This window comes from Tiliqua scincoides, chromosome 3 (assembly GCF_035046505.1).
Source record: "Tiliqua scincoides isolate rTilSci1 chromosome 3, rTilSci1.hap2, whole genome shotgun sequence".
Lineage (NCBI taxonomy): Eukaryota > Metazoa > Chordata > Lepidosauria > Squamata > Scincidae > Tiliqua > Tiliqua scincoides.
Window position 1 is genome coordinate 92742483 of NC_089823.1, and position 9595 is coordinate 92752077.

General features: G+C 45.2%; 1 pseudogene; it reads left to right on the forward strand.

The window, feature by feature from the left end:
* Window positions 1-872: 872 nt before the first annotated feature.
* Window positions 873-993, forward strand: LOC136647268 (5S ribosomal RNA; annotated as a pseudogene).
* Window positions 994-9595: the final 8602 nt, after the last annotated feature.

The following is a 9595-nucleotide window of genomic DNA, read 5'->3' on the forward strand; positions in this document are numbered from 1 at the left end:
TTAATGCCTGATCACTGTTCATGTGGGAGCGAAATTGAAGGGATTCGTAATGCATGTGAGCATTCTGCCCAGTGTTGATTTTGCATTCATATTATAAACCCACTTAAAGCAAGAGCCAGATTAAGCTTTATATGTGGGAGTGCCCATTATTTTTGCCAACTTGCAGCTTTCAGGAAGGTTACCCAAGATTTAGCCCTGCACTGTACATTGTATTGTACTTTAGTGGTGAAGTCATATCAAGAATAGGGAACCCTAAAAGAAGGACACAGGCGGGGTATGGCAGCAAAGGAAAGGGAGGGGCGGATGGGGTATGTGTAAGACGGGCAGGTGGTGCACATATGAAGCAGAGGGGAAGGAAGCAGGGTGGGGAAGCAGGGGGAACACAAAAGACACGGGTGATATCAATAACATGCACTCAGGTGAGGACAAAAACTAATGTTTCACATAGTTCAGTGGTTCTCAAACATTTTAGCACTGGGACTCACTTTTCAGAATGACAATCTTTCAGGACCCACTGGAAGCGATGTCATGGCCGGAAGTGACATCATTAGTCACAGGCCCCATTACAAAGCTCATGGGTGCTGTTATTTTGCATAGCTTGGAATTCAAACACACCAGCTTGGAAATCAAAGTGGAACACAGCCCTCCCCCCCTTCCCAGCAACCCATCTTCCCACCTATTCATGGCAAAGCACCATGCCCCCCCCCTCTCCCCCATGGGGAGCCCTGCCCAGCAGCTTTGTTATTTTCAGCTCTGTATTTCATGCACAAGAAAATGCCTTGTATTTTCGGCTCTGTATTTTCATGTACATCTAAATCCATCTTTAAAGAACTATTTAGATTATGGGAGGGGGATCCAATAACCCCCACCACACTCACACCCATGCTTTACCCTGCACATGCCCAATCTCGTCTGATCTTAGAAGCTAAGCAGGGTCAGGCCTGGTTAGTACTTGGATGGGAGACCGCCTGGGAATACTGGGTGCTGTAGGCTTATACCATAGTCTTTCGAGACTGAAGGTTGCCAACCATGCACACACTCACACAAACACAGTTAGAAGCATGGGAATAGTGTGCTGGAACAGGAAGCAAGACATGTGCAATCCACCTCCTAATTACCTGAGAAGCCTGCTTGGAAGGTATGTTCAAACCATCATTTTATCTACTGAAAATAGAAACAATATCTATATAAACCATTTCCTCTAATCCTAAGGGTGACCAAGAAACATAACCAAGACTCAGATTTTGCAAAATTATTACAGTTTTTTAAAATCTCCCCCTTCCTCTAAGGAACTCAGGGCAGCACATATATTCCCCATCCCTATTTTATCCTTACTACGGTCCTGAGAGGGCTCCAGCTAAGAGACAGTGGCTAGCCCAACGTTATCCAGTGAACTTGATGACTGAGTGGGAATTTGAACCCATGCCTCTCCAATCCTAGTTCAGCACTGATCTTTTTACACCACACTGAAGAGACAAGATGGAAACAGACTTGATGCTCAAGATGGGACAGGCGATGCCACAGGCAAGAAGTAGGTTTAGCATTCTCCTCAAAAGTACGTCTGAATACACCACAAACGCCCGATTCTATCCTCCACTATCCTACAGTGGATAGGCACACTGTATCTAGCGGGGAAGGGTGGATCGGGTGGCTTCAACAGGGAAAATCCCTTTAACCCTGTGTAATCCTCCTCTCTGCAATGGGTCTCTTCAGATCTGTGTTGGCAATTTTGCTAGAGCAAGTTTGAGGAGAGAAAGGAGACAGGGAGACCACTGCCAGAGGGGATTGAATTTGGTGTGCTCTATTGCCACCAGAGTCACCCCCTTTCACAGTCTTCTTAACCCCCCCATTATTCCCCCTCCCTGCCCGGTTCCACTCCCTTCTCGTCCAATTACACCATCCCCCATCCCTCCTGCCTCTCCCATCGGCTTACGTGCTCCGGCAGGCGGTGGGAGAGCTGATGACGCGGAAGGGAAGACTCCAGTCTTCCCACCAGTGTCTTAGGAGCGCACTACTCAGCATGCTGCCAGAAAGAGCTTTACAGAGCTTTTGCAGCAGTCACTACCAGTGGAACACACATTCAGCAAGACCCAATAGGTTTGTGCCATGAGTGACCCATTTAGTCCAATGGAGAAAAGTTGACAGAGAACATATAAGAGCAAAACTTGTCCTCCGTCCCTGATGCTGGGTGGCCTAGACCTCGTTAACATGGATCGTGCAAAGGGTTGGCTACATGGCGTTGCAGTCCCCAGGGACCCTGGCAATTCATATCTTGCTCTGTACATGCCCCATTTACCATAAAGATAAGGATTTGGGGGGGGGGGTAGCATATATTGTGAAAGCTGGAGGAAATTTGGAGACTTGGTGATATTGTATCAGTTGGCATTCTAGGTTTAAGCTGTATTATAAGATTCGTTTAAATGTGTTGCTAATATTAATCCAGCCCAATTTAACTGCACAAGAAGAGGAATTAATTACATATTAGGTGACTTGCTCAGAAAAAAACCCTTATTTGCTGTGATTCCCCTTCCCCCCCCCCAAAAATCAGGTCCGATCCCTCTGTTTATTGGTGAGTTAAGATAATACATTTTGTACATTTAATAATGGCTTGGATTTGCTCCTAAAAGATGAAGTTACTCTAACATTTTGAATAAAAAAAATCTTTGAAGCTAATAATCAAAAGATTAGAGAAAGGATATCTTTTAATTAATTTCAAACCCTGGACTGAGTATTAAATAGAAACATGAAAGAAAGATTTCCAATTGGAAAGGCTGGTAACTGAAGAGCTTCCCCTCTCTCTGGAGGATTACCATTTAATTTTAAACATTGATTTGAAATAAATGATGGCACAGTCCCCAAGGAAATACGTTATTTCAGTTGTAAACATAAGAGTGATGTATAATAAATGAAATATATAACATTCTCCTTATGGGGGATGCTTTTTGTGTATGAGTTTTTTTACTTTATTGTGTAATCACACTATGGGAATTATGCAAACCTGTTAACTTTATCCGCAGACAAAGGCATAGATTTCTCTCTAATCAGCTTCTTTTAAGAAAAAAACTATCTGTCTATATCTATATATTTAACATCATACTATTCATACGTGCAAGCTGAAGGCATTAATCATTAATCGGTTGATTAAACAATAGATGCGTGAAAGTGTTAATATTTCATAAGATACCAATCGGGGAGAGTCCCCTGTACTCTCCTTTTCATGGCATGGCATAAACAATCCTTGTCTAGCTCCTGACTGGGAAAATGACTGCGATCCAAACCTCAACATGTATTACTACAAAACCACTAGCTATGTATAAGAATCAATGCATGAGGCTTGCAGGGGTAAGGCAGGGACATTATTATAGTCCCTTCCTAGTCTTCCAATATTAGGCTCACTGGATCTGTTGCAGCGTCCCCGTCCCCATTGCCACCTCTAGCACCACTACCACAGATGTCCTAGGAAGCTGGACAAAAGGGAGCGTCACCTTTTTCAACATGTTAAGGATGAAAACGGTAAATTGGAGGTCATTATAGCAGCCATGGATCTTCACATCAGGGATCTTTCCTGGTCCATCCTTTTTTCCACCAATACAAGTCACGGGATTATGCAATGGGTTATCCTTCACTGGTTTGTGAAGCAGTTCATATTACTAAACTAATACAGTAGTTTCTTTACATTTAAAAACTCTAAAGCCCTAAGAATGATTAGAACTCAATCCTATGGGGACTCACCACCAGTGGAACGCACATTCCACTGGTGGTGACTGTTGAAAAATGGCTGTAAAACACGCTCTGGCAACAGGCAGTGTAAGGCACTGCCAGAGTACTGGCAGGAAGGCCAGAGTCTTCCTGTTTGCATTGATGAAGTGCCAAGGAAGGCGGTGAGGTGGGGAGGAGGCGGGGAGGGCAGAACAGGGAAGGGGAGGAATGGGGGCAGAGATGCTATGGGATGGGGTGGATCCAGTGTTGATGGTGTGCACCAGATCCTCTCCCCTCCTGCAGCAGCCTCCCCACCTACTTTTTCTTCTCACGTGTGTGCCAGCAAAATCGCTGGTGCCGGTCCAAAAAGACCCATTGCAGGGCAGGAAGCTTATGGAGGGGAAAAGGTTAAATCCCTTTTCCTTTCCAAAGCCTCCTGCTCTGCCCGCCCCCTCCCTTGATACCACATGTACATCAGTGGTGCGGCTGCACCAGTAGGAAGGAAGGATGGGATTGGGCTGCTAATAGGTCAGATTGTTCTAGCTGGAAAATGGGAGCAACTTAAATATAGCTGCTTTTCATAGCAGGTGGGCAGGAGACAGAGATGAAAGGCAAGGAGTGCACTGGTATTTGCATGTGCATCTATACATGTGCATTGCATACATGAATGCACTAGGTTTAGATGTGCCCTACCACTACCATCATCACCCCACACTCGGCAACTCCACTTTTAGAGGCTCAAAGGAAGAAGCCAGAACCCAAAGAACTCTAGTCCATGTATGCAGATTTAAAGGGAGGCCCAAATTTGCCTAGTCGGGGCAACAGGAGAATGGGTTGAGGCAGGTACCAATCAACAGGGACTGTTCCTGGTAAAAAGGGACAATTGGAGTGTATGCATGTGTTGTATAGACAAGGAATATTTACCAGCAAGGTGCATTTATGTATAATTGAGTGTCAGTCTGCCATCTAGAGTCTATACGTACTTCCATAAGTGGGTGTTGGGGGGTTCCTACAAGCTAGTAGCTGAGTACTCCCCACCTGAGCCCACTTTAGAACATCTCTTGTGGGTCTTCCTTCTTTCTTATTTTCATATATTTCAAATGGGCATTTTATACCTATTTTGAATAATCGAAAATGTGTACTGCTCTTTTGTCTTATCTAACAGCCTCACATTTTCCATACCCAGGACTGAGGAAATACTACACAAGCAGCCCAATCCTATTCAGACTGCCCCGCTGACAGAAGCCTCAAGATCCAGGTTGAAATGCCCCTGGATCAGGCACACATCACACAATGCTGGTGTGCTCATGAGGCTGTCAGCGTACACTGTCAGCCACATGTGCGGGCCATGGCAAGGCGTGGGGGGGACAGGGAGGAGGTGGAGGAACAGTGGTCTTTCTGAGCATGGAGGGAGGTAGAACGGGGGTGGGGCAGGAAATGCAGCACTTGCATGGAGATATCTCCGATCCCAATTCCCTCTCCTTTTCCCTATATGATAAATAACTGGCACAGAATGAAATAAACCAATAGGGAAAACTCCCACCACTACCATAGGATCCAACAAGTACGTCCTTGGTGCACTTGCATTGGTGGGAGGGTCGGTTAGGTTTGGGACCAAAAGAACTTGGAGAATCCACAGTACTTTTATTTTGTTCTCATCCTGTTTGAGTTTGCTTTTTGCAACTGTTTTTGGATACAGTTTTAGTGGCAAGAATATTGTCAGATCTGGTAATTTCTCTGAGGATATTTATAGCAGATCAATGCTGAATATGCTTTGGAACCATGACTGAAAGTGCTCTGTCTATATAAACAGACAACAGGCCTGTCCATCAAAGCTCCCCTCTTCCTCCCATTAATGGGTGGTTTCTCACTTCTGATCAGAAAGAGTCAGCAGTCTGGCATCAGCCCATACAGATGCATAAATCAGGATCAGGTCCTTGCATCTGAATCTATTCTTATTGATCCTTTTAACAGCACTTTTCAGTGTATAGCGTGTTTCACAATTCACACCTCATTTATCCTCACAACAGCCTGTGAAGGTGGCTTAGCAAGAGAACCAAGGCCACCCAGAGAGCTTCATGGCCAAACAGGGATTTCAACATTTGCCATGTGTGTACCACAGTGTGCCAGATGCTGTGTGCCAAGTGTTTCCAGTGTGCCAAGATACTGTCACAGAGGATTTGTGTTGCACAATAATCACCGGTATTTGCTTGACCCCCCTCATTTTCTTGACTATTAGGTATCATATTCACTTAGAACTGAGCAGTATATAGCTTTTTTGGCCTCCAAGTCACCTTTGAATATCTCTGACGCTGACAGAGGTTTTGCTAGTCAAAACGGAGTTAAAGGTTTGGGTTTAAAGAAGGGTTTTCAACAAATCTTGATTTCTTCTCATAATAGGTGTTCAGATTATGAAAGAAAGCCCCTAACTTTTCTGCACTGGTGTTCCAGAAGAAACCTGCCTGAGATTCTAGTGTAGTGCTGAGGAATTGTGTGTGTTCCCCCAGCCATATCTTCAAAATAGTTTTTTTTTTTCTTTTTTTCTTCTCAGTTTGCTAAATTGGTCATGGAGTGAGGAATTTCACCTGAGATTATCAGGTGAAATACTGACATGGTCATGGAGGGGTTTTGCCTTTACTGATGCACAGATGCAACCATCATTTTCTATTTTTTCTTGTCTACTTTGAACAGCTTTAGGTCAAGCACTGCTTTTTGTGAAGAAGAGAGGATAATGTCTTGCATGGTAGTGTCTTGAGGAGACTGATTTGGGTCTGGGGTACTGAAGAGACACATAGTCATTCTTGCACCTGATCCTAGGGGCTCTGGAACTGGAGAATCAGGGACTCTACGGACTATGCAGCCTATGGTTTTCCCAAGTGTCAGATGTGTTTATTTGGCATCTGTGACTATCCTGCTCCCCAAGCTGATATCTCCCAGTCCAGACATCGCAATTGATAATAGCAGAATAAGGTGGACAGCTCATTCACACATGCAAACTTACCAACTGGTGGTTTGCATGTGTGAATTGAGCTTTCATATCTTCTCACAGAATGCAATACTTTTGATGCTTTTTTGTGACATCTGTTGATGAATTCAGTTGCCAGTCATCCAAAGTATAGTAAGAAAGTGTACAGAAACCGAGTGATGCATCGGTCCCCAAATATTAACTGTTCATCAAAACTCCTTAAATAGGTTAGTACATTTGGGGGGGAGTGTGAAGTACACTTTCTCCACTGCATAGAGCAAAAGTAGCCATTAGGGAAGCTTTAATCTGGAAATCTCTAAGGCAGGGGTGCTCACATTTTTTTGGCTCGAGAGCTACTTTGAAACCCAGCAAGGCCCGGAGATCTACCAGAGTTTTTTTTACAATGTTTGCGCCATCATAACATATAACATTTATGTGTACAATGTATGTTGGTGTACCTTGAGCCCCACTGAGTATAACAGAACTTACTCCTGAGTAGACATGCCTAGGATTAGGCTGTGAGGCTGCAATCCTAGCCACACTTACCTGGGAGTAAGCCCCATTGAGTACAATGGGCCTTACTCCCGGCGTTTCCTCCCAGAGGCACCTGAAGGGGGGGGTCGGCACTCCGCGATCTACTCGTTTTGCCTCGCGATCTACCGGTAGATCGCGATCCACCTATTGAGCACCCCTGCTCTAAGGTATGGTCCTCAAAATTCTACATACGTTGAAATGAAACTTAGGTTTATAGCTTGCGGGTTGCCAAGATATTCTTGAAATTTTAATAAACATCTTTGTTAAAGAGTAAAAAAAATGGAAGGTGGATAAACAGAAGAAGAACACTATATATTTTTTTCCAGGTCTCATTATTACTACTCTGTTGTTGGCTTGAAATGAAAATAGCTTACCAAAGGACTTTGTTTTTTCATCTGTGGGGGATGAAAATTCCAGAATAAAAATATCCCCGAATAAATGCAACATGTCCACCACGTATGGTTTAGCTTCAAGCTGTTGTTTGGTTTCAAGCTGTGACCTGATAGACAAATTATGTTAATTAAATGAAACTGAAATATGCAATTAACTGTGACCCTTTGACTTGTGATCGCTTTCCATTGTAGCCTTCAACCATGAAAAAGTTGCCTGCCCTTATGTTCCTCTTCATAAGTATCTGACATATATAGATTATACGTACATACCAGAGGGGAAAATTTCAACTGTAAATATTAATATTGAAATATTAATCATGATTGTCCCTTATGGGGACCCACAACCCAACAAATATCCTGTCTGTTCCCCTACTGATTGCACGTCTTTTTTTCTGCAACAGTGCCTGCCACTCAGAATTCTTGTTCAATATGTTATTTTCCAAATAAACCTATACTTAGCCTTGCAGCTGTCCATTTCCACAAGGCTTAAGTAGTTCAGGTCAGAGCCCACAAAGTGGTAGGAGCAATGACTTAACCAGCAGGCCTGGCCTAGCCAAGGAGCTGTTGAGCAGATTCCCAGGAGCCAGAGCTGAATTCACAAAGCTAGGTGAGGAGCCTTCCTCACTGTTGTACCAACACTAAGCAGATAAGAACTCCTTGCTTTACAGGAGTTTGGCGACTCTGCTTCTTCCTGGATCTTAGGACCCTGAATTGATGCATGCTTCCTCTTCCTCTTGAGTAAGCCAAATGGATGGGACACCTTGGGCTGCCAAATGGATGCTGCATTCTCAGACCAGAATTATGGCATAGGCCCATAGCTGCTGCTGTTTCTGATTTTCTAAGACAAGATCCAGAGTGGGGGTTCCAATGAAGAGCACTGGATTCTCCAGTATTGGGCCCTATCAGGCAGAGTGCCATCTGGGATGGAAAATGGCCCCTCAGGGAGCACTGAAAAACTAAAACAAAAGGAACCCACCTGCTGTGGGCTGCGATGGGACCATCCTTCTCTCCAAAGGAGGTCTCATCAAGCAGCAGTGGATCCTGAAAGCATGGAGTTTACAGATGGATTTCCATTTTAAATCCCAGCAGTGTCTGAAACTTGCTGCACTTCAAGTTTTATAAGACATGTAATCTTTTTTCTTGGGCCTTTTAGAGCTGGGCAGCCCAATCCTGAGCGGCCCAGAGCTCCCAAGCTCAGCAGCTCTGAAGAGGGCTCCTGCCAGATCCTGCACCTCCTGCACTACCGCTGGTGTGGTACTTCCACTACAAGTAAGGGAAGCAGCCCCCACAATGGGGCTACTCTCTTTAGCGGCGACCAAAAGGCACTCCGCAGATCTGCCTCTCTCTCTCCCCCCCCGACACTCCTCCCGCCCTCCTCCTGGCACACCTCCCACCGGCCTCCCCCTTCCCCGGAACACCTCCCCCACGCCCCCGGCCATGCCCCCGCCTTCCGTTCCACAGCCCGATGGTCAGGGAGACCACCAAGCCGCAGAACATGGGCCTCCACCGCATGCTAGCCCAGCTCCAACCAGCTCTGGTTAGCTCTGGTGGGAGCCCGGCGGTGAGCCCCGCAAACGTGCCTTACGGCATGTTTGCTACTGGTCCGCAGCACGGAGCCATGCCACAGACCTCAGGATTGGGCTCTAAGCCATTTCTGCCCCACATTGTATATAAAAAACAGGGACCAAATGTGTACACCTGTGGGCCAAGCAAAAATGGGTTAACCTAGCAAACTCAGGGAGAGATCCACGATTGTATTAATATTAATAAATCTGGGATTTGGCTAGTGCTTCTCTGTTGCAGAGTGGCATTACAAGATGGGATAATCGGCCTAGAGAAGTGGTGGGTAAGGGATGCAAATTCTCCCCTTCCCATTCTTCCCCTTAGCATGGCAACCCCCACTGAAGGAAAAGCAGCTGGGTGGCATGTACGAACCCATCCTCTGAGCTCCCCCAAGTCTTATTTGCAAAAACCACAGAATTTGAATTTTCAGACATTCAGGTGG